This window comes from Oncorhynchus mykiss, chromosome 23 (assembly GCF_057628025.1).
Source record: "Oncorhynchus mykiss isolate SJ-2025 chromosome 23, ASM5762802v1, whole genome shotgun sequence".
In the NCBI taxonomy this organism is placed as follows: Eukaryota; Metazoa; Chordata; class Actinopteri; order Salmoniformes; family Salmonidae; genus Oncorhynchus; species Oncorhynchus mykiss.
The window spans coordinates 47,330,142-47,356,562 of record NC_143044.1 but is presented as its reverse complement, the minus strand read 5'-3'; the positions used below and the strand labels follow the sequence as shown (position 1 = coordinate 47,356,562).

General features: G+C 42.5%; 1 protein-coding gene across 2 annotated transcripts in view; it reads right to left on the bottom strand.

The window, feature by feature from the left end:
• LOC110503000 (protein kinase C epsilon type) overlaps nucleotides 1-26,421 on the bottom strand; it is a 276,309-nt gene that overhangs the window by 168,497 nt on the left and 81,391 nt on the right. The gene's annotated exons all lie outside the window — the stretch shown is intronic.

Below are 26,421 nucleotides of genomic sequence, written 5' to 3'. Positions count from 1 at the left end.
AAGTCTGCAGCACCCCGTCTCACCCTACTCGAATCTGTAGTCAAATGTCAACTGTTTGCAGATGATATGGTGCATATGATGATATGACGACAGGAGGGCCTACAGTGGCATGTGAAAGTTTTTACACCCTTGGAATTTTTCCAATGTTGTTGCCTTACAACCAGGAATAAAAATAGATTTTTTGGGGGGGGTTTGTATCATTTGATTTACACAACAAGCCTACCACTTTGAAGATGCAAAATATTTGTTATTGTGAAACAATGAAGAAATAAGACAAAAATAGTAAACATAGGCGTGCATAACTGTTCACCCCCCCAAAGTCAATACTTTGTAGAGACACCTTTTGCAGCAATTATAGCTGCAATTCTCTTGGGGTATGTCTTCATAAGCTTGGTATATCTAGCTATATCTAGCTAAATATCTAGCTATTTATATCTAGCTATTTTTGCCCATTCTTCAAGACAAAACGGCTCCAGTTCCTTCAAGTTGGATGGGTTCCACTGGTGTAAAGCAATCTTTAAGTCATACCACATATTCTCAATTGGGTTGAGGTCTGGGCTTTGACTAGGTCATTCCAAGATATTTAAATGTTTTCCCTTAAAACACTTGAGTGTTGCTTTAGCAATATGCCTGCTGGAAGGTGAACCTCCATCCCAGTCTCAAATCTCTGGAAGACTGAAACAGGTTTCCCTCAAGAATTTCCCTGTATTTAGCGCCATCCATCATTCCTTCCATTCTGAACAGTTTCCCAGTCCCTGCCGATGAAAAACATCCCCACAGCATGATGCTGCCACCACCATGTGAGGATAGTGTTCTCGGGGTGATGAGAGGTTTTGGGTTGGCACTAGACATAGCGTTTTCCTTGATTGTCAAAAAGCAACATTTTAGTCTCATCTGACCAGAGTACCTTCTTCCATATATTTGGAGAGTCTCTCACATGCCGTTTGGCGAACACCAAATGTGTTTCCTTATTTTTTTCTTTAAGCAATGGCTTTTTTCTGGCCACTCTTCCGTAAAGCCCAGCTCTGTGGAGTGTACGGCTTAAAGTGGTTCTATGGACAGATACTCCAATCTCAGCTGTGGAGCTTTGCAGCTCCTTCAGGGTTTTCTTTGGTCTCTTTGTTGCCTCTGATTAATGTCCTCCTTGCCTGGTCTGTGAGTTTTGGTGGGTGGCCCTCTCTTGGCAGGTTTGTTGTGGTGCCATATTCTTTCCATTATTTTATAATGGATTTAATGGTACTCTGTGGGATGTTAAAAGTTTCAGATATTTTTTCAGAACCCAACCCTGACCTGTTTGGGGAGCTCCTTGGTCTTCATGGTGCCGCTTGCTTGGTGGTGCCCCTTGCTTAGTGGTGTTGCAGACTCTCGGGCCTTTCAGAACAGGTGTATATATACTGAGATCATGTGACATATCATGTGACACTTAGATTGCACACAGGCGACTTTATTTAACTAATTATGTAACTTCTGAGGGTAATTGGTTGCACCAGATCTTATTTAGGGGCTTCAAAACAAAGAGGGTGAATATGCTGTCACACCCTGACCATAGTATTTTATTTTAAATTTTTATTTTGGTTAGGTCAGGGTGTGACATGGGTGATGTATGTGTTTTTGCCTTGTCTAGGGGTTTTGTATGTTTATGGGGGTGTTTCCTATCTATGTGTTTTTGTAAGTCTATGGTTTCTTAGATTGGTTCTCAATTAGAGGCAGCTGTCTATCGTTGTCTCTGATTGGGAACCATATTTAGGCAGCAATATTCTGTGGGTATTTTGTGGGTGATTGTTCCTGTTCCAGTGTTCCAGTGTGTAGTGTTCACGTTACGGGACTGTTTCATCTTCGTTCCTTTTGTCGGTTTGTTGTTTTTGTTCTGTGTTTAAGTATTGCCATTAAATATGGATTTTCATCACGTTGCATTTTGGTCCTCCTCTCTTTCACCCGAAGACAAGCATGACACAAGCACCACTTTTAAATTTTCTTTAAACAAAAATATATATAAATTAACAAGTCATTTTTTTTATTTCACTTCACTAATTTGGTCTATTTTGTGTATGTCCATTACATGAAATCCAAATTAAAATCAATTTAAATTACAGGTTGTAATGCAACAAAATAGGAAATATGCCAAAGGGGATGAATACTTTTGCAAGGCACTGTACAGCACCACCTAGATTTTCTGCACAGATTCTGCCAGACCTGGGCCCTGACAGTAAATCTCAATAAGACCAAAACAATGGTGTTCCAAAAAAGGTCCAGTCACCAGGACCACAAATACAAATTCCATCTAGACACTGTTGCCCAAGAGCACACAAAAATGATATATACCTTGGCCTAAACATCAGCGCCACAGGTAACTTCCACAAAGCTGTGAAAGAGCTGAGGCAAGGCAAGAAGGGCCTTCTATACCATCAAAAGGAACATAACATTCGACATTACCGATTAGGATCTCGCAAAAAATACTTGAATCAGAGATAGAACCCATTGCCCTTTACGGTTGTGCGGTCTGGGGTCCTCTCACTAACCAAGAATTCACAAAATGGGACAAACACCAAATTGAGACACTGCATGCAGAATTCTGCAAAAATATCCCCAGTGAACAACGTAAAACACCAAATAATGCATGCAGAGCAGAATTAGGCCGATACCTGCTAATTATCAAAATCCAGAAAAGAGCTGTTAAATTCTACAGCCACCGAAAAGGAAGCGATTCCCAAACCATAACAAAGCCATCACGTACAGAAAGATGTACCTGGAGAAGAGTCCCCTAAGTAAGCTGGTCCTGGGGCTCTGTTCACAAACACAAACAGACCCCACAGAGCCCCAGGACGGCAGCACAATTAGACCCAAACAAATCATGAGAAAACAAAAAGATAATCACTTGACACACTGGAAAGAATTAACAAAAAAACATAGCAAACTAGAATACTATTTGGCCCTAAACAGAGAGTACACAGCGACTGACCCAAAATTAAGGTAATCTTTGACTATGTACAGACTCAGTGAGCATAGCCTTGCTATTGAGAAAGGCCACCGTAGGCAGACCTGGCTCTCAAGAGAAGACAGGCTATGTTCACACTGCCCACAAAACGAGGTGGAAACTGAGCTGCACTTTCTAACCTCCTGCCCAATGTATGACCATATTAGAGACACGTCTTTCCCTCAGATTACACAAACACACAAGGAATTCAAAAACAAATACAATTTTGATAAACTCCCATATCTACTGGGTGAAATATCACAGTGTGCAATCACAGTAGCAAGATTTGTGACCTGTTGCTACAAGAAAATGGCAACCAGTGAAGAACAAAGTTCATTGTAAATACAACTCATATTTTTGTTTGTTTATTGTCCCTTTTGTATTTTAACTATTTTGCATATCATTACAACACTGTATCTATACATAATATGATGTTTGGAATGCCTTTATTTTTTTGGAACTTTTGTAAGTGTAATGTTTACAGTTAATAAAAATGATCTATTTCACTTGCTTTGGTAATGTAAACATATGTTTCCCATGCAGAGAGAAAAGAGAGAGAGGGAGAGAGAGAGAGAGAGAGAGAGAGAGAGAGAGAGAGAGAGAGAGAGAGAGAGAGAAAGAGAGAGAGAGAGAGTAAGAGAGAGGGAGAGAGAGAAAAGAGAGAGAGAGAAAAAAGAGAGAAAAAGAGAGGGAAGAGAAGAGAGACATGCTAACAGACATGTGCTAGTGTCGGTCGGGTCCAGAGATGGATGACACACGTTTCCATAAACTGGTGGAGTGTGCTCTCCCATATTAAAAAAGAGAGAGAGAGAGAGAGAGAGAGAAAGAGAGAGCGAGAGAGAGACATGCTAACATTTACATAAAGAGGTGGAGTGTGCTACACTTAAAAAAGTGTGGGGGATCAGTGTTTCTGTGTGTGTGTGTGTGTGTGTGTATGTGTGTGTGTGTGTGTGTGTGTGTGTGTGTGTGTGTGTGTGTGTGTGTGTGTGTGTGTGTGTGTATACAACGCAGTATTGTATATCTGCCTCTCCTCAACAACACTCACCTCCAGGCCTGCAAGTCAAGACAGACAGCCAGTCCAAAATCGACCCCAGCCCATACCCATAAGAACATGTTGTGCAGTCTATTTTTGATGCTTGTGTTTAATGTAAACAAATTCTAAAATAATGACAGTTTACTGTAGCACTGTAATGGACCAAGATATCATTGGTCCCCTTATTGACGCAAAGCTGTGCCCTGTAGGGCTCTCGTCAACTCCACATAGACAATAAACTAACAAGAAAGATGTACGTGCTGAATGCTACAATCAATCCATTAGCATCCAAGCTAACAGGAGAGGAGGAGGACAACAGGCCCTGCAAGCTACAATCAATCCTCTAGCCTCCAAGCTAACAGTAACGGGGGAGGAGGGGGACAACAGGCCGCCCTACAAACTACAATCAATCCATTAGCCTCCAAGCTAACAGGAGAGGAGGAGGACAACAGGCCCTGCAAACTACAATCAATCCATTAGCCTCCAAGCTAACAGGAGAGGAGGAGGACAACAGGCCCTACAAACTACAATCAATCCATTAGCCTCCAAGCTAACAGGAGAGGAGGAGGACAACAGGCCCTGCAAACTACAATCAATCCATTAGCCTGCAAGCTAACAGGAGAGGAGGAGGACAACAGGCCCTGCAAACTACAATCAATCCATTAGCCTCCAAGCTAACAGGAGAGGAGGAGGACAACAGGCCCTGCAAGCTACAATCAACCCATTAGCCTTCAAGCTAACAGGAGAGGAGGAGGACAACAGGCCCTGCAAGCTACAATCAACCCATTAGCCTCCAAGCTAACAGGAGAGGAGTAGGACAACAGGCCCTGCAAGCTACAATCAACCCATTAGCCTCCAAGCTAACAGGAGAGGAGGAGGACAACAGGCCCTGCAAGCTACAATCAACCCATTAGCTTCCAAGCTAACAGGAGAGGAGGAGGACAACAGGCCCTGAAAACTACAACCAATCCATTAGCCTCCATGCTAACAGGAGAGGAGGAGGACAACAGGCCCTGCAAACTACAATCAATCCATTAGCCTCCAAGCTAACAGGAGAGGAGGAGGACAACAGGCCCTGCAAGCTACAATCAACACATTAGCCTCCAAGCTAACAGGAGAGGAGGAGGACAACAGGCCCTGCAAGCTACAATCAACCCATTAGCCTCCAAGCTAACAGGAGAGGAGGAGGACAACAGGCCCTGAAAACTACAATCAATCCATTAGCCTCCAAGCTAACAGGAGAGGAGGAGGACAACAGGCCCTGAAAACTACAATCAATCCATTAGCCTCCAAGCTAACAGGAGAGGAGGAGGACAACAGGCCCTACAAACTACAATCAACCCATTAGCCTCCAAGCTAACAGGAGAGGAGGAGGACAACAGGCCCTGAAAACTACAATCAATCCATTAGCCTCCAAGCTAACAGGAGAGGAGGAGGACAACAGGCCCTATAAACTACAATCAACCCATTAGCCTCCACACTAACAGGAGAGGAGGAGGACAACAGGCCCTGCAAGATACATCAACTATACTGTTATCATACTGTACTGTACTATACTGTAATCATAATGTACTATACTATAATGCTATCATACTTTACTGTACTATACTGGTATCATACTGCACTGTGCTTTACTATACTGTTATCATACTGTACTATACTGTTATTACACTGTACTGTAATATACTATACTGTTATCATACTGTATTGTGCTGCACTATACTGTTGTCATACTGTACTGTACTATACTATAATGCTATCATATGTTACTGTATTATACTGTTATCATACTGTACTGTATTATACTGTTATCATACTGTACTATACTGTTATCATACTGTACTGAACTATACTATACTGTTATCATACTGTACTATAGTGTTATCATACTGTACTGAACTATACTATACTATACTGCTATCATCCTGTAGAATACTGTTATCATACTGTACTGCGGCGCTGCACAGTGGTGCCCTGCAGTGTTTGTTGGTTGTTTAAACTAGTCCGTTTTTGTTTCTTTGTTTATAGTAGTTTAATTGTGATTTATATTGCATCGGATTACCAATTAGGTTACGGTAGAGCGACATGAAGTGTGTACAGTGGATTATTCTCCTACTTGGATTACTTTTGCTGGTAACCTAAAACATTGTGCGAATTTCTGAGAAAGTCGGCGCCACCACAAATCGGCTATAGCAGAGACTATCTTTTACATTGTAATAACTCACGTTTGGGAGAATGGATCAAAGGGAATGGATCAAAGGGGCTCCCGAGTGGCGCAGTGGTCTAAGGCACTGCGTCTCAGTGCTAGAGGCGTCACTACAGACCCTAGTTTGATCCCGGGCTGTATCACAACCGGCCGTGATCGGGAGTCCATAGGGCAGGGCACAATTGCGTTATCTGGGTTAGGGCAGTGTTTGGCCGGGCTAGGGTGTCATTGTAAAATAAGAATTTGTTCGTAACTAACTTGTCTAATTAAATAAAGGTTAAATAAAGACCTTCAGAGATGGTGAGACAACACAACCCAGGTGAAGGACTAATAAGGAAAAGAGGTGAGGCCAGAGGTTGAGGAGGAACAAAACAAAGATCCCACTTCCAACTATCCTGCTCTCTCATGTCCAATCGCTTAAGGGGATAATGGACAAATTGCAGACACACTCATGATATCTATATGAATACAGGGAGGCCTGTGTGATGTCCTATTCTGAAACTTGGCTGTCGGAGGTGGTCCCCGACTCTGAAGTCACTATTACTCAGATGGACAGAGACAGTGAAACTACTGGTACGGAGCACGGAGGCGAAGTCTGTGTTCTGATAAATGATAGATGGTGTAAAACTACAATTGTCAGGAAATAAATCTGCACTCCCGATACAGAGCTACTGTCAGTGTCGCTACGCCCCTTCTACCTCCCCTGTGAATTCACCATGCTTTTTCTGACTGTTGTTCATATCCATTCAAGAACAAACAGTGCAGCTGACATCATTTTTAACCTCACTCAAGAGCTTGATGTAATTTCCCCTGATGCGCCCACATTCACCATGGGGGATTTCAATAGCTGCACTCTCAAGCACACTGAGTGCTTACACCCAGCATGTGACTTGTCTAACGAGGAAAAATAAGATAATTGACTTAAGTTACAGCTCGTTCCCCAAAGCGTATTCATCCTTCGCCAGACCTCCACTGGGGGGGATCAGAACATAACATTGTATTTCTACGACCAACATAAACAGTTAGTTAAAAGGGAGAAGGTGGTGAAAAAACGAATACAGGTGTGGGACAATGACAGTATTGATTAATTGCAGGGATGCTTTGATTGTACTACCTGGAGTGTATTTGAAGAATCATCAGCTGACCTGAAAGAGTTGACTAACGTAAAATCTGGCTATATTGAATTATGTGTTGATTTGGTGATCCCCCAAAAAACATGTAAGATATTTCCTAACAACATACCATGGGTGACCAAAGAATTGAAAGTGGTGCTTAACTAGAAGAAACAAGTATTTGCCTCAGGGAATCCACTCGAAAGAAAAGAGGTACAGAGAGAGGTGAACAAAGAGATAAAACAGGTAAGATGCCAGTAGAAGGACAAGGTACAACAGATAATGTCACAAGGAGGGTCTCAGTCTGCCTAGTTGGGCATTAAGAATAGGGCAAAGGGAGGCAACGTATCGATCCCTGCCTGGAGAAGAGGGTGTGCCTTTCTACAGCCAATGAACTAAACAAGTTTTTCACCCGCTTTGAAACAGGGGAGGCCCATGCTCCCCCGGCGTGTCTTAAGGAGGTGTCATGGCAACCGAGAGTGCACTTGTCATCAATGAGGAAGTTGTATAACGAGTGTTCAAAAGCACTGGAGCACGAAAGTGCCCGGGGCCTGATAACATAAGTGATCATGTCTTGAAACACTGTTCCACTCAGCTGAGCGGTGTCTTCTGCTCTCTCTTCTCTCCTGGATACATTGGAAATTCCATCTCTATGGAAAAAATATGTTGTTTTACCTGTCCCAAAAACCTCTCATCCATCTGCGTCAAATGATTACAGACCTGTCGCTCTGACCTCTCTCTTGATGAAATCTCTTGAAAAGGCATACATAATCAACACCACCAGACCACCACCTTCCTGACCCCCACCAATTTACATACAGGTCAGACAGAAGGACAGATGATGCCATCCTTTCGCTCCTACATCTGGTGTACATGCATTTGGACGGCAGTAAAACCCATGTACGTATCATGTTTGCAGATTTCTCCTCGCTGTTTAACACAATCGATCCGTTGGTCCTCGCGGACAGATTGAGAGGAGATTTCGGACTAGACGCTTATCACTTCCTGATAGGTCTCAGCAGGTACGAGTTGGCAACATACTTCTTAAGTTGGAACGCCACAGGGCAGTGTTCTTTCACCAGTACTATACATATTGTATACAGACAGCTGCCGGAGCCGGTTCCCCGGGTGCCACCTAATGAAATATGCTGACGATACTGCTGTGTTCAGTCTTCTTGAAAGGGTTGAGACGGAGCATGGACCAACTCTGAATGACTTTACTGTATGCTGTGAGTCATCCCATCTAAAATGTAATACACCAAAAACAAAGGACATGGTGATTAGCTTTGTAAGGAACACTACCATTCACACACCATCACCATAAAAGGTGAGCCCATTGAAATAGTTGAGGAGTACAAATTCCTTGGGCTAGTCATTTACAACAAGCTGGGATCAATGTACTGGTGCTTTTTTTAAAGAATGGCCAACAGAGACAGTATTTCCTATAGAAACTGCACTTTTTTAAATGTTGATCTAACTATCATGGTTCTCTTTTATAAAGCATTCATTGAGAGCATTCTGTCCTACTGCTTGACCTGCTGGTTTGGGAATATCAAGGTTGCACAGAAAAATAGGTTGGGCAAGATAGTCAGGACTTGTGGAGAAATCATGGGGCAGCAAGAACTGTCATCTCTCTACCTGGGCAGGGCCCTCCAGTAGGCAAATAAATTAGCTGTTGACTCTTCCCATCCACTCCACCCTGAATTCCAGCTCATTCCCTCTGTCCGGATTTTTAAAAATTCAGAATGCAATTCTGAAAAACTTAACAAAATGTTGGACTAATTGCACTTAGCACTTGCACTATGAAACTGCCTATTTGCTTGTAAATATCTGTTGCTGTTAATTTTAATTTTTTTACATGATACGTTTTACGACTGCTGCAAAATGAATTGCCTCTCTGAGGAGATTAAAGTTTTCTGAATATGAATACTGTCATCATACTGTACTGTCCTATACTATACTGTTATCATACTATACTTTACTATACTGCTATCAAACTATACTGTAATATACTACTGTATACTGTTATCATACTGCACTATACTGTACTATAATGTTATCATACTATACTTTACTATACTGTTATCATACTGTACTGTACTATTCTACTGTAATCATACTGTACTGTAACTATACTACTGCATACTGTTATCATACTGTACTGTTCTATACTATTATCATACTGTACTGTATTATAGTGTTATCATAATGTTCTGTACTATACTGTTATCATACTGTACTGTACTGTTATAATACTGTACTATACTATTATCACGCTGTACTATACTGTTATCCAGCTATAATAGTGTACTATACTATATGTAACAGTGTTTCCTCAGTCTCTTTCCTCGGCCCTACCTGGGCTCGAACAAGGGACCCTCTGAACACATCAACAACTGCTTCCCACGAAGCAGCGTTACCTATCGCTCCACAAAAACCTCAGGGTTTCCGTTAGGAACATATGGTGCTGTACAACATGACCGGTCGGGAGTAGGCTACTAAGAGCAAAATAATCCTAAAATTTCCACACCCTAATTGTAGTCTAACCAATACCCAAACGGAGATTCAGTGAAAATAATCTCATTGATTCATCAAGACCAGTCCCCATGCTTGTCGCAGAGCAGCGTGAAACGGTGCTGAAATAGCTGACCACACGCGAGTAGGCTATTGTTTCAAATGCTATTGCTTCTATCTTCAATATGCTTTAAATGCCACAATGTCACAAATAATTGAACACACAATATTCTTAAAGCTCTGAGAAGGGTAATAGGAGGTGATCTACACTGCATATTAAACTGACATTCTTATTGCTATATTCCATGCATTACTGATCCTCTCTCTCTCTCTCACACATGCACACACACTTGCTGTCTTGACCTCTGAATGCTCGGCTATGAAAAGCCAACTGCCATTTACTCCTCATGTGCTGACTGGTTGCACCCTCTATTACCACTGTTTATATTATTTGACACTGCTGGTCATCTATGAATGTTTGAATAGCTTGAAAAATGATCTAGCCTTTATGGCCATGTACTCTATAATCATATAACCAGTTCGGATTGAATTGCAAATGCAATCAACATTGCTCTATTCACAGTTAGAAGACAGTTGAAGAAACTTGAGAAAAAAAAGTGTTTGAAAACATCTCAGCACGGTTTTACATGTGGTCGTGGAGCTGGGGTGTAAGTGCAACTAAAATGTAGCTGAGATGTACTTACAGTAGTTGAAATAAACATCTACATTTTTAAAATATTTTTTATCATTATTTTCTTAACAAAAGCATAAAGATGTTGATGAATATATATATATATATATATATACAGTGCCTTGCGAAAGTATTCGGCCCCCTTGAACTTTGCGACCCTTTGCCACATTTCAGGCTTCAAACATAAAGATATAAAACTGTATTTTTTTGTGAAGAATCAACAACAAGTGGGACACAATCATGAAGTGGAAGGACATTTATTGGATATTTCAAACTTTTTTAACAAATCAAAAACTGAAAAATTGGGCGTGCAAAATTATTCAGCCCCTTTACTTTCAGTGCAGCAAACTCTCTCCAGAAGTTCAGTGAGGATCTCTGAATGATCCAATGTTGACCTAAATGACTAATGATGATAAATACAATCCACCTGTGTGTAATCACGTCTCCGTATAAATGCACCTGCACTGTGATAGTCTCAGAGGTCCGTTAAAATTGCAGAGAGCATCATGAAGAACAAGGGACACACCAGGCAGGTCCGAGATACTGTTGTGAAGAAGTTTAAAGCCGGATTTGGATACAAAAAGATTTCCCAAGCTTTAAACATCCCAAGGAGCACTGTGCAAGCGATAATATTGAAATGGAAGTAGTATCAGACCACTGCAAATCTACCAAGACCTGGCCGTCCCTCTAAACTTTCAGCTCATACAAGGAGAAGACTGATCAGAGATGCAGCCAAGAGGCCCATGATCACTCTGGATGAACTGCAGAGATCTACAGCTGAGGTGGGAGACTCTGTCCATAGGACAACAATCAGTCGTATATTGCACAAAACTGGCCTTTATAGAAGAGTGGCAAGAAGAAAGCCATTTCTTAAAGATATCCATAAAAAGTGTTGTTTAAAGTTTGCCACAAGCCACCTGGGAGACACACCAAACATGTGGAAGAAGGTGCTCTGGTCAGGTGAAACCAAAATTGAACTTTTTGGCAACAATGCAAAACGTTATGTTTGGCGTAAAAGCAACACAGCTGAACACACCATCCCCACTGTCAAACATGGTGGTGGCAGCATCATGGTTTGGGCCTGCTTTTCTTCAGCAGGGACAGGGAAGATGGTTAAAATTGATGGGAAGATGGATGGAGCCAAATACAGAACCATTCTGGAAGAAAACCTGATGGAGTCTGCAAAAGACCTGAGACTGGGACGGAGATTTGTCTTCCAACAAGACAATGATCCAAAACATAAAGCAAAATCTACAATAGAATGGTTCAAAAATAAACATATCCAGGTGTTAGAATGGCCAAGTCAAAGTCCAGACCTGAATCCAATCGAGAATCTGTGGAAAGAACTGAAAACTGCTGTTCACAAATGCTCTCCATCCAACCTCACTGAGCTCGAGCTGTTTTGCAAGGAGGAATGGGAAAAAATGTCAGTCTCTCGATGTGCAAAACTGATAGAGACATACCCCAAGCGACTTACAGCTGTAATCGCAGCAAAAGGTGGCGCTACAAAGTATTAACTTAAGGGGGCTGAAAAATTTTGCACGCCCAATTTTTCAGTTTTTGATTTGTTAAAAAGGTTTGAAATATCCAATAAATGTCGTTCCACTTCATGATTGTGTCCCACTTGTTGTTGATTCTTCACAAAAAAATACAGTTTTATATCTTTATGTTTGAAGCCTGAAATGTGGCAAAAGGTCGCAAAGTTCAAGGGGGCCGAATACTTTCGCAAGGCACTGTATATACGGTATAAAAGTTCAGAATATTACAAGTGGGGGGGATTTTGACACCTAAAGTAGTCGGGCTATTAAACCAAATCGTTGGATAACAGATCAGCCCTCAGAACTCATTCTATCTTCTATCTTCAATATGCTTTAAAATGCCACAATGTCACAAATAATTGAACACACACAACATATAAATGCCACAATGTCACAAATAATTGAACTCACACAACATACAAATGCCACAATGTTACAAATAATTGAACACACACAACATATAAATGCCACAATGTCAGAAATAATTGAACACACACAACATGTGCAGATTTACTTGGTCAAAACAGTCAAGACATGTATTTATTCAAGACTATCAGTAATAATGTTGGTACTTATTTATTTTGATCCAAAGCCATTAATGAGTGAATAATCCAATAATAATTTTGTCAGGCTTGCCATTCCAAATAAAATTGAATATTTTTTGCTCATATAATTTAAAGAGGTCGCTTAAGTCAATTAAGAACAAATTCTTATTTACAATGACGGCCTACACCAGCCAAACCCGGACGACGCTGGGCCAATTTTGTGCCGCACTATTGGATTGTGCACCACCCAATCACGGGCGGTTGTGATACAGCCTGGAATTGAACCAGGGTGTCTTGTAGTGACGCTTAAAGCACTGAGATGTAGTGCCTTAGAGCGCTGCGTAATTTGCTATGGGCTCGCGCTAGTGTTCCCGTTTAGCCAACGTTCTTAAGCCGCTTTTCAGCCTTGGGTGAATTGACGAGAGCACCCGAGTGTCCATTGAGAAAGCACAACGACTATAACATTTAGCTAAGCTAAGAATAACAAGAATAATCAAGTTAATAAACGTTGGGTAGTTAGATAGCCTATAGTTAATATACTGGCAAGTTTGGTGTATAACTACTAACGTTAGGTAGCTAGCTAACATACCGGTAAACACTGCTGTAATTAAATGCTATGTGGTTCGTAAGGACAGCGTAGCTAACAAATTGTCAGCCAACATAACTTGTAAGGTAACTTATTTGAAAAGTCATTACTTTATTACATTGAGTAGCAAACTACCCCTTGGTCGTTAGGGCAAATCTGGTCTGTGATAGAAGGTTTTTTTCTCACACCTAGCTTGGCTATTAGACTATTCTTTAGTAAAGGTTGAATAGTCTATTGTTCAGCTATTAACCCTCGTCCCCAACTTGCAACAAATTGCTGTCCCATCTCATTCCTTTCCCTCTTCCACATGTCATCATTCTGCTCCCGAGTGGCTCGCTTCTGGGCGTGCTGGCAGGATAAGGCAGCATCTTCGGTTGTGCGTCAAAATTTATGCATACAGTAGCACGTTTGTATGAAGGTCTAGTTATTCACAGGCACATTGTTATATGCTATGGAGGTACATTTGTGTCCTTTTGTCGAGAGCAAAACCTTTTTTATTTTCAATCAAAAACAATAGTTCTAAATGCAACTTTTTTCCAACACAAAGGAAGTGAAAGCGGACACCTACGAAGAAGGCATCTCAGGTAAGCAGCACTGGTCTGTATTGACGTATCCTAAAAATGACATCTGCTGCTTTAGACTGAACGGTCATATCTCAGTTATTGTTTTCATGTCTATAAAAAATAAGCTGTTTTCTTTACTTTCAGAGAGCAAGCTGACCAAGGGGTCAAAAATGTAGATATTGCCAGATGTTCACTGTCCGAGGGACAGGCCGTATAAGCTTAATTGCTGGCAAAAGTGTCCATAAACAGAGGTAATTAAAACTGTTCTGTGTTCTTTTTCTCCATCTCTGCCTGTCTTGTTGTACATGGAACCTGACTCACATGGAATTAATAAAAAAAGCCTTACAACACAGCCATTTTCACTGGACTATCTGTTGCTGCCAAGTCATGATTTCCCTGGGGGTTATCCTTGCAATAACCAAGTGGTGAGACACAAGATGGCGTAGCAGTGAAGACGTGTTTTGTTCGTCCTCTCGTGTACTTTTGTATTTTTCATATTTTTTGTATATATATTTCAATTTTATTTTCAATCTCTTTTCGATTTTTTATTTGATTATACCTTCCGGTAACCTGCCTCACCCAATGTGATACTGTATCGCTATTATTTTTAATTTTAGAACACACTCAAGAACCTCCAGAAGCTAACCAGCTAATTAGCTACAAGCTATTTAGTCATTATTAGCCACTGCTAGCGGCTTTTACCTTCTGCACAGATACCAGCCCTGTTTTTAGCCTGGATAATACTCTCCAGTCTACCCGTATCGGACTATCTCCACAACAACGCCGGATTCCTGCCGTAATCCCTGGACCACTACTTCTGATCTTCACAGCTAGCTTGCAGCTAGCTAGCTCACAGCTTGCAGCTAGCTAGCTCACAGATAGCTTGCACTCACCGTGGCACCCAGTACCGAAGCTATCCCTGAGGCCCACCTCCCGGCCTACTCAGCTGTTCACCTGAACCCCACTCATACACGGCTAGAGCCCAATAATCCACCGGATCCTTGCTGTAAACTCTGGACCTTGGCACCGGATCACCGCTGCTACCGATTGGCTATAGTGGCTAATGCCACTGCCACGAAGCTAGCACCAATTAGCCGTGAGCCAGGCTCATCTCCCGGCTAGCAAACTAAATTCTACAATACCTCTTTCGCCATCTGGCTTGGATTCTCTGTCATCACGGCGCCTTGCTGCACCACCACGACTGGCCTGCCGCCGAATACTCCATCATGTGTGCCTTCAACCGGCCTCCATCGGAGCAGACGCTCCTACTAGCCCCGGGCTACTAACTTTAAACACTGTGTCGCCTGCGTGCTAGCATAGTGGCGGCTTCCCTGTTCCATCTACTGCTGCCCCCTGGACACTATGATCACTTGGCTACATAGCTGATGCCTGCTGGGCTGTCCATTAATCACGGTACTCCATTCAGTTTCTTTTATTTATTTATTTATTATTATTATTATTATTATTTATTTTTTTATCTGTCGGCCCCAGCCGCGAACTCAGGCTCTGTGTGTAGTTAATCCGACCCTCTCTGCCTAGTCATCGCCATTTTACCTGCTGTTGTTGTGTAAGCTGATTAGCTGTTGTTGTCTCACCTGTTGTTTTAGCTAGCTCTCCCAATCAACACCTGCGATTATTTTATGCCTCGCTGTATGTCTCTCTCAAATGTCAATATGCCTTGTATACGGTTGTTCAGGTTAGTTATCATTGTTTTAGTTTACAATGGAGCCCCTAGTTCCACTCTTCATACCTCTGATACCTCCTTTGTCCCACCTCCCACACCTCACCCATTACAACCAGCATGTCCAGAGATACAACCTCTCTTATCATCACCCAGTGCCTGGGCTTACCTCCGCTGTACCCGCACCCCACCATACCCCTGTCTGCGCATTATGCCCTGAATATATTCTACCGCGCCCAGAAATCTGCTCCTTTTATTCTTTGTCCCCAACGCTCTAGGCGACCAGTTTTGATAGCCTTTAGCCGCACCCTCAACCTACTCCTCCTCTATTCCGCGGGTGAAGTGGAGGTAAACCCAGGCACCCTCATTTGTTGACTTATGTGATCAAAAAAGCCTTGGTTTCATGCGTGTCAACATCAGAAGCCTCCTGCCTAAGTTAGTTTTAGTCACTGCTTTAGCACACTCTGCCAACCCTGATGTCCTTGCCATGTCTGAATCCTAGCTTAGGAAGGCCACCAAAAATTCTGAGATTTCCATACCCAACTATAACATTTTCCGTCAAGATAGAATTGCCAAAGGGGGAGGAGTTGCAGTCTACTGCAGAGATAGCCTGCAAAGTAATGTCATACTTTCCAGGTCCATACCCAAACAGTTCGAACTTCTAATTTTAAAAATGAATCTCTCCAGAAATAAGTCTCTCACTGTTGCCGCCTGCTACCGACCCCCCTCAGCTCCCAGCTGTGCCCTGGACACCATTTGTGAATTGATCGCCCCCCATCTAGCTTCAGAGTTTGTTCTGTTAAGTGACCTAAACTGGGATATGCTTAACATCCCTGCAGTCCTACAATCTAAGCTAGATGCCCTCAATCTCACACAAATCATCAAGGAACCTGTGTCCTGTGTGAATCTAAGTGTGCGTTTTCTAATTCTCTCCTTCTCTCTTTCTTTCTCTCTCTCGGAGGACCTGAGCCCTAGGACCATGCCCCAGGACTACCTGACATGATGACACCTTGCTGTCCCCAGTCCACCTGGCCGTGCTGCTGCTCCAGTTTCAACTGAGCTGAGCCCTAGGACCATGCCCCAGGACTACCTGACATGATGACTCCTTGCTGTCCCCAGTCCACCTGACCGTGCTGCTGCTCCAGTTTCAACTGTTCTGCCTTATTATTATTCGACCATGCTGGTCATTTATGAACATTTGAACATCTTGGCCATGTTCTGTTATAATCTCCACCCGGCACAGCCAGAAGAGGACTGGCCACCCCACATAGCCTGGTTCCTCTCTAGGTTTCTTCCTAGGTTTTGGCCTTTCTAGGGAGTTTTTCCTAGCCACCGTGCTTCTACACCTGCATTGCTTGCTGTTTGGGGTTTTAGGCTGGGTTTCTGTACAGCACTTTGAGATATCAGCTGATGTACGAAGGGCTATATAAATACATTTGATTTGATTTTGATTTGTACCTACCAGGTACAACCCTAAATCTGTAAACATGGGCACCCTCATAGACATTATCCTGATCAACTGGCCCTCCAAATACACCTCCGCCGTCTTCAATCAGGATCTCAGCGATCACTGCCTCATTGCCTGTATCCGCTACGGGTCCGCGGTCAAACGACCACCTCTCATCACTGTCAAACGCTCCCTAAAACCCTTCTGCGAGCAGGCCTTTCTAATCGACCTGGCCCGGGTATCCTGGAAGGATATTGACATCATCCAGTCAGTTGAGGATGCCTGGTCATTCTTTAAAAGTAACTTCCTCACCATCTTAGATAAGCATTCTCCGTTCAAAAAATGCAGAACTAAGAACAGATATAGTCCTTGGTTCACTCCAGACCTGACTGCCCTCGACCAGCACAAAAACATCCTGTGGTGGACTGCAATAGCATCGAATAGTCCCTGCGATATGCAACTGTTCAGGCAAGTCAGGAACCAATACACGCAGTCAGTCAGGAAAGCAAAGGCCAGCTTTTTCAATTAGAAATTTGCATCCTGTAGCTCTAACTCCAAAAAGTTTTGGGACACTGTAAAGTCCATGGAGAACAAGTGCACCTCCTACCAGCTGCCCACTGCACTGAGGCTAGGTAACACGGTCACCATTGATAAATCCATGATAATCGAAAACTTCAACAAGCATTTCTCAACGGCTGGCCATGCCTTCCTCCTGGCTACTCCAACCTCGGCCAAAAGCTCCGCCCCCCACACAGCTACTCGCCCAAGCCTCCCCAGCTTCTCCTTTACCCAAATCCAGATAGCAGATGTTCTGAAAGAGCTGCAAAACCTGGACCCATACAAATCAGCTGGGCTTGACAATCTGGACCCTCTATTTCTGAAACTATCCGCCGCCATTGTCGCAACCCCTACTACCAGCCTGTTCAACCTCTCTTTCGTATCGTCTGAGATCCCCAAGGATTGGAAAACTGCCGTGGTCATCCCCCTATTCAAAGGGGGATACACCCTGGACCCAAACTGTTACAGACCTATATCCATCCTGCCCTGCCCATCTAAGGTCTTCGAAAGCCAAGTCAACAAACAGATCACTGACCATCTCGAATCCCACCGTACCTTCTCCGCTGTGCAACCTTGTTTCCGAGCGGGTCACGGGTGCACCTCAGCCACGCTCAAGGTACTAAACGATATCATAACCGCCATCGATAAAAGACAGTACTGTGCAGCCGTCTTCATCGACCTGGCCAAAGCTTTCTACTCTGTCAATCATCATATTCTTATCGGCAGACTCAGTAGCCTCGTTTTTTCTAACGACTGCCTTGCCTGGTTCACCAACTACTTTGCAGACAGAGTGCAGTGTGTCAAATCGGAGGGCATGTTGTCCGGTCCTCTGGTAGTCTCTATGGGGGTGCCACAGGGTTCAATTCTCGGGCCGACTATTTCCTCTGTATATATCAATGATGTTGCTCTTGCTGCGGGCGATTCCCTGATCCACCTCTACGCAGACGACACCATTCTGTATACTTCTGGCCCTTCCTTGGACACTGTGCTATCTAACCTCCAAACGAGCTTCAATGCCATACAACACTCATTCCGTGGCCTCCAACTGCTCTTAAACGCTAGTGAAACCAAATGCATGCTTTTCAACTATTCGCTGCCTGCACCCGCACGCCCGACTAGCATCACCACCCTGGATGGTTCCGACCTAGAATACGTGAAGTACCTAGGTGTCTGGCTAGACTGTAAACCCTCCTTCCAGACTCATATCAAACATCTCCAATCTAAAATCAAATCTAGAGTCGGCTTTCTATTTCGCAACAAAGCCTCCTTTACTCACGCCGCCAAACTTACCCTAGTAAAACTGATTATCCTACCGATCCTCGAATTCGTCGATGTCATCGACAAAATAGCTTCCAATACTCTACTCAGCAAACTGGATGCAGTTTATCACAGTGCCATCAATTTTGTTACTAAACCACCTTATACCACCCACCACAGCGACCTGTATGCTCGAGTTGGCTGGCCCTCACTACATATTCGTCGCCAGACCCACTGGCTCCAGGTCATCTACAAGTCCATGCTAGGCAAAGCTCCGCCTTATCTCAGTTCACTGGTCACGATGGCAACACCCACCCGTAGCACGCGCTCCAGCAGGTGTATCTCACTGATCATCCCTAAAGCCAACACCTCATTTGGCCGCCTTTCCTTCCAGTTCTCTGCTGCCTGTGACTGGAACGAATTGCAAAAATCGCTGAAGTTGGAGACTTTTATCTACCTCACCAACTTTATATATCTGCTATCTGAGCAGCTAACCGATCGCTGCAGCTGTACATAGTCCATCGGTAAATAGCCCACCCAATTTACCTCCCTCATCCCCATACTGTTTTTATTTATTTACTTTTCTGCTCTTTTGCACACCAGTATCTCTACTTGCACATGACCATCTGATCATTTATCACTCGTGTTAATCTGTTCAATTGTAATTATTCGCCTACCTCCTCATGCCTTTTGCACACAATGTATATAGACTCTTTCCTTTTTTTCTACTGTGTTATTGACTTGTTTATTGTTTACTCCATGTGTAACTCTGTGTTGTTGACTGTTCACACTGCAATGCTTTATCTTGGCCAGGTCGCAGTTGTAAATGAGAACGTGTTCTCAACTAGCCTACCTGGTTAAATAAAGGTGAAATAAAAAAATAAAAAAAATAAAAAATAGCCCTCTATATTTAAATGTTTCAGGTACACTCCGATAGGTGTCTGCGTCACATACAGTATCTTCTATTGACATTATCTTCTATTGTTTGTCCTCGTATCTGTTTTTCAGCATAAAGTACTCTGTAGCCACTTAGTGTGGACACCAGGTGAGACCACACACACACAATAACAGTCTATCTTCTTCACTTCATCCCTCTCCCCCTTCTCCCTAAATCCTCTAGGTTATATCAGCTGTTTTGGTGAACCCCTCCCACATCTGAACTGGCTGACACAGAGGGCACAGCAGGATCATAGGTGAGATGTCACTTGGTCGGGTCAACAGTGTTAGGGGGCGCTATTTTAATTTTTGGATGAAAAACGTTCCCATTTTAAAGAAGATATTTTGTCACGAAAAGATGCTTGACTATGCATATAATTGACAGCTTTGGATAGAAAACACTCTGACGTTTCCAAAACTGCAAAGATATTGTCTGTGAGTGCAAAAGAACTGATGTTACAGGCGAAACCCAGATAAAAATCCAACCAGGAAGTGCCGCATTTTTTGAAACCGCCTCATGCCAATGACTCCTTATATGGCTGTGAATGAGCTACGAATGAGCTCACGTTTTCTACGTATTCCCCAAGGTGTCTACAGCATTGTGACGTCTTTTTACGCATTTCCGTTGAAGAATAGCCGTGAGGGACCATATTTAGCAAGTGGTCACAAGGTGTCTCCCACAGAAAATCTTGTGTAAAATACTGAGGTAGCCATTTTTCCAATCGCTTCTTATGAGAAACCAATTGCCTCGACGGATATATTATCGAATATATATGTTAAAAACACCTTGAGGATTGATCCTAAACAACGTTTGCCGTGTTTCTGTCGATATTATGGAGCTAATTTGGAAAAAAGTTTGGCGTTGTAGTGGTAGTATTTTCCGGTCGATTTCTCAGCCAAGCATGATGAACAAACGGGAGCTATTTCGCCCTACAAAAATAATATTTTTGAAAAAAGGAACATTTGCTATCTAACTGGGAGTCTCCTGAGTGAAAACATCTGAAGTTCTTCAAAGTTAAATTATTTAATTTGGTTGCTTTTCTTATTTTCGTGCAAATGTTGCCTGCTGCCAGCAGAGCCTAGCATAGCATTATGCCATGATAAACTTACACAAATGCTTGTCTAGCGTTGGCTGTAATGCACATTTTGAAAATCTGAGATGACAGTGTGATTAACAAAAGGCTAAGCTTGTGTTTGAATATATTTCATTTGCGATTTTCATGAATAGGAAAAGTTTCTAGGGGTATTCATGTCCGCTGTGTTATGCTAATTCGTTTGAGGCTATGATTACGCTCCCGGATCCGGGATTGCTAGTCGAAAGAAGGAGAAACCACTGCATGTTTGTTTATGTGTAACTGTGTTGTTTTTGTCACACTGCTTTGCTTTATCTTGGCCAGGTCGCAGTTGTAAATGAGAACTTGTTCTCAACTGGCCTACCTGGTTAAATAAAGGTGAATTAAAAAAAATAAAAAATACAGTACATAGTACACATGGTAAAGTGTCTAATTCCTTACATAAGGGAGAGCAGGCCATGTCCGGACTTCTCGGTGACCTCAAGTAATCATTAACTGTCTTTAATTATTTTTCAGGCTGCATAAGCCACATTTGCCTCGGGATCCATCTCTGCTGTTATTCTGTGTCCACTCGTGGTATCTCTCTTCGGTTACACGTCCTTGGAATAGCAGAACAACAAAACGGTCCGGACGGCCCTTGCTGTGCCTGGTGGGCAGTTCATCAAGTTCTGTTGTCAGAATAGGAATGGAAATGTCAGGGTGAACCAACAACCTGACAAGCCTGCCTGTCGGAGGTGGAGTTACAGAGCTCTATAAGGTGTGCCTGACTCTCCGCCTGACTCTCCGCCTGACACTCCGCCTGACTGTCCGCCTGACTCTCCGCCTGACTCTCCGCCTGACTGTCCACCTGACTCTCCGCCTGACTGTCCGCCTGACTCTCCACCAATACCACCTGGCTCTGGACCAATGCATCAGCTGTTGACCGTATCTCTGCCCTCAGAGAATACTTCTCTTTCTGCTGGTCTGCCTTCAATTACTTGATCTCGGTCTTCAAAGTTTGAATCTGATCCATGTGCACCTTCACCAGATGAGCAGAATGGTACCGCCCAGAGCCTATGACAGAAACGGTAGATCAATTAAGAATTAAAAGTGACTCCAACACACAAATTCTGCATACAGAAACACATTTTAAGAATCTAGCAAAACAATTTTCTTAGGAACCATGCATTTTTTCGGTGCGGCCCATTGTCCAGCCCTTTGTCCACTGATCGCCACAGATGGTTGTCGGCATGGTTGTATGCTCTGCAAAAACACATTCATGTTTTTAGTATACAATTATTGATTTTATTACACAGTATGCCTACACATTGAAAGGCTGTATAATAAAAAATAATAAAAAATGCAATGAATCCAAAATACCTTTAGTTTTGGTGATCCTCTTAGCTCCAGCTCATTTTCAAGTCCTCTGGTGGTTACAGTCCTAACCCTGGAACAAGTAGTCGCCCTGACGCCCGGGTTTGCATTGCAAATGAGGGCATAAACTGGGTCAAGACGCCAGAAGAGTAAGTAGACCTTTATGTAGTAAAATAAAGGTTCAATAAAAACAAATAAATAAAATACCTACAACACCTAAGGTAGACCTAATGGAGGTCTACTGATTTAAACCCGATCAAACCTGATCAAACTTGTTTGGCATTAACTGAAAACATTAATCCGTAACAATACAATTCTCCCCCTACCCTCCATCTTGGCAAGAGTCTATTGTCCTTCTAATAGCCCATAATGGTGGATGGATGGCTTTTTGTATTCCAATATATTGAATAAATGTATTAATTACAGTCATTTACCATTCTCATTCTCGGACTGGAATTGCAGTTTGCAGAGTTAACAATATAATTTTCAAGTTCTTGTTTAAAAAATAACGATATTTCGGAGATTATTTTGTTTTCAAATAACTGAAAGTGAGCGGTTGTAATCGTTAATATTTTATTTCTGCCCTCCATATTCATATTCATTAAATAAATAGGCCCATGTGCACCTTCATCAGATGAACCGCAACATGTCAGCTAAAGCGATTTAATTAATTAATGCATAAAATCTACCAACGTCAGCCTTTAAATGCTTTATTATTCACATGTTTAAAGTGCATGTGGGCGACAGAGAGAATACATTTGACTGATAATGCTTTCAGGAGGAACGGAAAATTGCGTGTGAATTCATAAACCATGTGCCATCAAAAATCTCTTCCTAATTATTTTGAAATCTACATGCTTCTCCGCCAATAATTAAATTTAGAAGATTGGAAGATTCTAAATTAATATCTAAGGGGCATTTTTCGTTAGGGAAAATCTGGAAAATGACATGCGCAAGAGACTGGTAATATTTTTCCTTTTAGAGACTATAATACACTGACCTCCAGGTCAGGATAACCAAAACATTTCTTTATTACAGACTATCAGAAAGAATGTTGGTACTTATTTATTTTGATCCAAAGCCATGAATAAGTGAGTCACTCAGATTTATGTACAGTATAACAGCCTCCACTCTTCTGGGAAGGCTTTACACAAGATGTTGGAACATTGCTGAGGGAACTTGCTTCCATTCAGCCACAAGAGCATTAGTGAGGTCTTTCCCCAAACTGTAGAATGTCATTGCACGCTGTAGCATTAAGATTTCCCTTCACTGGAACTAAGGGGCCTAGCCCGAACCATGAAAAACAGCACCAGACCATTATTCCTCTTCCCCAAAACTTTACAGTTGGCACTATGCATTGGGGCAGGTAGCGTTCTCCTGGCATCCGCCAAACCCATATTCGTCCCTGGGACTGCCAGATTGTGAAGCGTGATTCATCACTCCAGAGATCGTGTTTCCACTGCTCCAGAGTCCAATGTCAGCGAGCTTTACACCTCTCCAGCCAACGCTTGGCATTGGTGATCTTAGGCTTGTGTGCGGCTGCTCGGCCATGGCAAGTCATTTCATGAAGCTCCCAACGAATAGTTATTGTGGTGACGTTGCTTCCAGAATCAGTTTGGAACTTGTAGTGAGTGTTGCAACCAAGGACAGACAATTTCTACGCGCTTCAGCACTCGTCGGCCCCGTTCTGTGAACTTGTGTGTCATACCACATTGTGGCTGAGCCGTTGTTGCTCTTAGACGTTTCCACTTCACAATAACAGCACTTGCAGTTGACCAGGGCAGCTCTAGCAGGGCAGAAACTTGACAACTTGACTTGTTGGAAAGGTGGCATCCTATGACGGTGCCACTTGGAAAGTCACTGAGCTCTTTAGTAAGACCATTCTACTGCCAATGTTTGTCTATGGAGATTGCATGGCGGTGTGCTCGATTTTATACACCTGTCAGCAACAGATGTGGCTGTAATAGCGAAGCCACTCATTTGAAGGGGTGTCCACATACTTGTGTATATATACTGTATAGTGTATCTACTAGGTAAGGTCATAGCTTCACCTCTGATATTATAAATGTATACCCCACACAGAATGGCCTCATCATTTAAAACCTGATCTGATCTGTGAAGACAGTGAGGTTAGTAAGTGTTTCAGCTGAAGAAAGGACAAGTGGTTGATGGATTGTGGTTAATAGTGGCTGGCTCTGTGGCACTGGTTTCAAAGCTGAACCTGAGAAAAGTCTACTTTTCCTTGGAGTGAGCACAGGCGTGGGCACAATTGCGCATAACTCAAATCTGTCTGACACATAGAAATACTGTTTTCTTTTATATCACTCTAAAACTCTACATACCTATACTTACTGACTGTGCTTTCTTACTAACTCATGCGTGCTTTCTTGCTGCATGTGTGTGTGTGTGTGTGTGTGTGTGTGTGTGTGTGTGTGTGTGTGTGTGTGTGTGTGTGTGTGTGTGTGTGTGTGTGTGTGTGTGTGTGTGTGTGTGTGTGTGTGTGTTTGTTTAAGGGCTTGTTGATGTAGACCAGTACTGACGGGAGGCAGGCAGCCAGTGAGTCTCGTCACAGATGCCTGCCAGCTCCTTTAGTACAAAACAAGCTGCTCACACTCCTTTCTCTCCCTCTCCTTTCTCTCCCTCTCATTTCTCTCCCTCTCCTATTTCTCCCTCTCCATCTATCTGTCATTTTTCCTCCCTCTCCTTTTTCTCCCTCTACATCTCTCTTTCATTTTTCCTCCCTCTTCTTTCTCTCTCTCTCTATCTCTCTCTCATTTTCCCTCCCTCTCTTTTCTCTTCCACTCCATCTCTTTCTCATTTTGCCTCTCTCTCCTTTCTCTCCCTCTCTTTTCTCTTCCACTCCATCTCTTTCTCATTTTGCCTCTCTCTCCTTTCTCTCCCTCTTTCTCTCCTCCATCTCTCTCTAATTTTCCCTCACTCTTCTTTCTCTCCCTCTCCATCTCTCTCTCATTTCTCTCCCTCTCCTTTCTCTCTCTCTCCATCTCACTCTCCTTTCTCTCTCTCTCCATCTCACTCTCCCTTCTCTCCTTTTCCCTCTCTCTCTTCTGTTCTTCACTCAGCAAGTTGGGCATACTCTCAACATGGATGACAGAGGATCTTTCTGTACTCTGCCATTCTTTACTAACACTTCTCCAACTTGATGCTTTGACCTTAAGCAGAGCTTTGATCCACCAAAGCCGCAACCCCAGCTATAACGAGCTACAACACATCTACAACGCAGCTATAATGCAGCTACAATGCAGCTATAACACAGCTATAACACAGCTATAAAACGGTTATAACACAGCTATAACACAGCTACAACAAGGCCAAAAACAGCTGTAACATATATAACACAGCAATAACACAGTAATATCAACGCTAGGACACAGTTGTAACACAGTTATAACACAACTATAACACAGTTATAACACAGCTGTAACAAAGCTATAACAAAGCCAAAAACAGCTGTAACACAGTTATAACACAGCTATAACACAGCTATAACACAGCTTGGACACAGTTGTAACACAGTTATAACACAACTACAACACAGCTAGGACACAGCTATGACACAGCTGTAATACAGCTATAACAAAGCCAAAAACAGCTGTAACACATCAATAACACAATAATATCAAAGCTAGGACACAGCTGTAAAATAGTTATAAAACAGCTATAACACATTTATAACCACAGTTATAACACAATTCTAATGCAGCTATAACACAGTTATAATACAACTAGAACAGTTTTGACACAGCTGTAAACGAAGTTATAACACAGTTATAACAGAGCAAGAACACAGTTTTAACACAGCTAGAAGATAGCTATGACACAGCTGTAACACAGTTATAATACAACTAGAACAGTTTTGACACAGCTGTAACAGTTACAACACAGCTATAACACAGTTATAACAGAGCTAGAACACAGTTAAAACACAGCTAGAAGATAGCTATGACACAGCTGTAACACAGTTATAGCACAGTTGTAACACAGTTGTAACATAGATGTAAAACAGTTATAACACGGCTATAGCACAATTATAACGCAACTATAACACAGTTATAACACAGCTAGAACACAATAATAACACAGATAGGACACAATAATAACACAGCTAGAAGATAGCTATGACACAGCTGTAACACAGTTATAGCACAGTTGTAACACAGTTGTAATACAGCTGTAACACAGTTTTAACACAGCTAGAACACAATAATAACACAGCTAGAACACATGTATAACAAGTTGTAACACAGCTAGAACAGATATAACACAGCTAGAACACAGTTATAACACAGCTAGAACACATTTACAACACAGTTATAACACAGCCAGAACACATGTT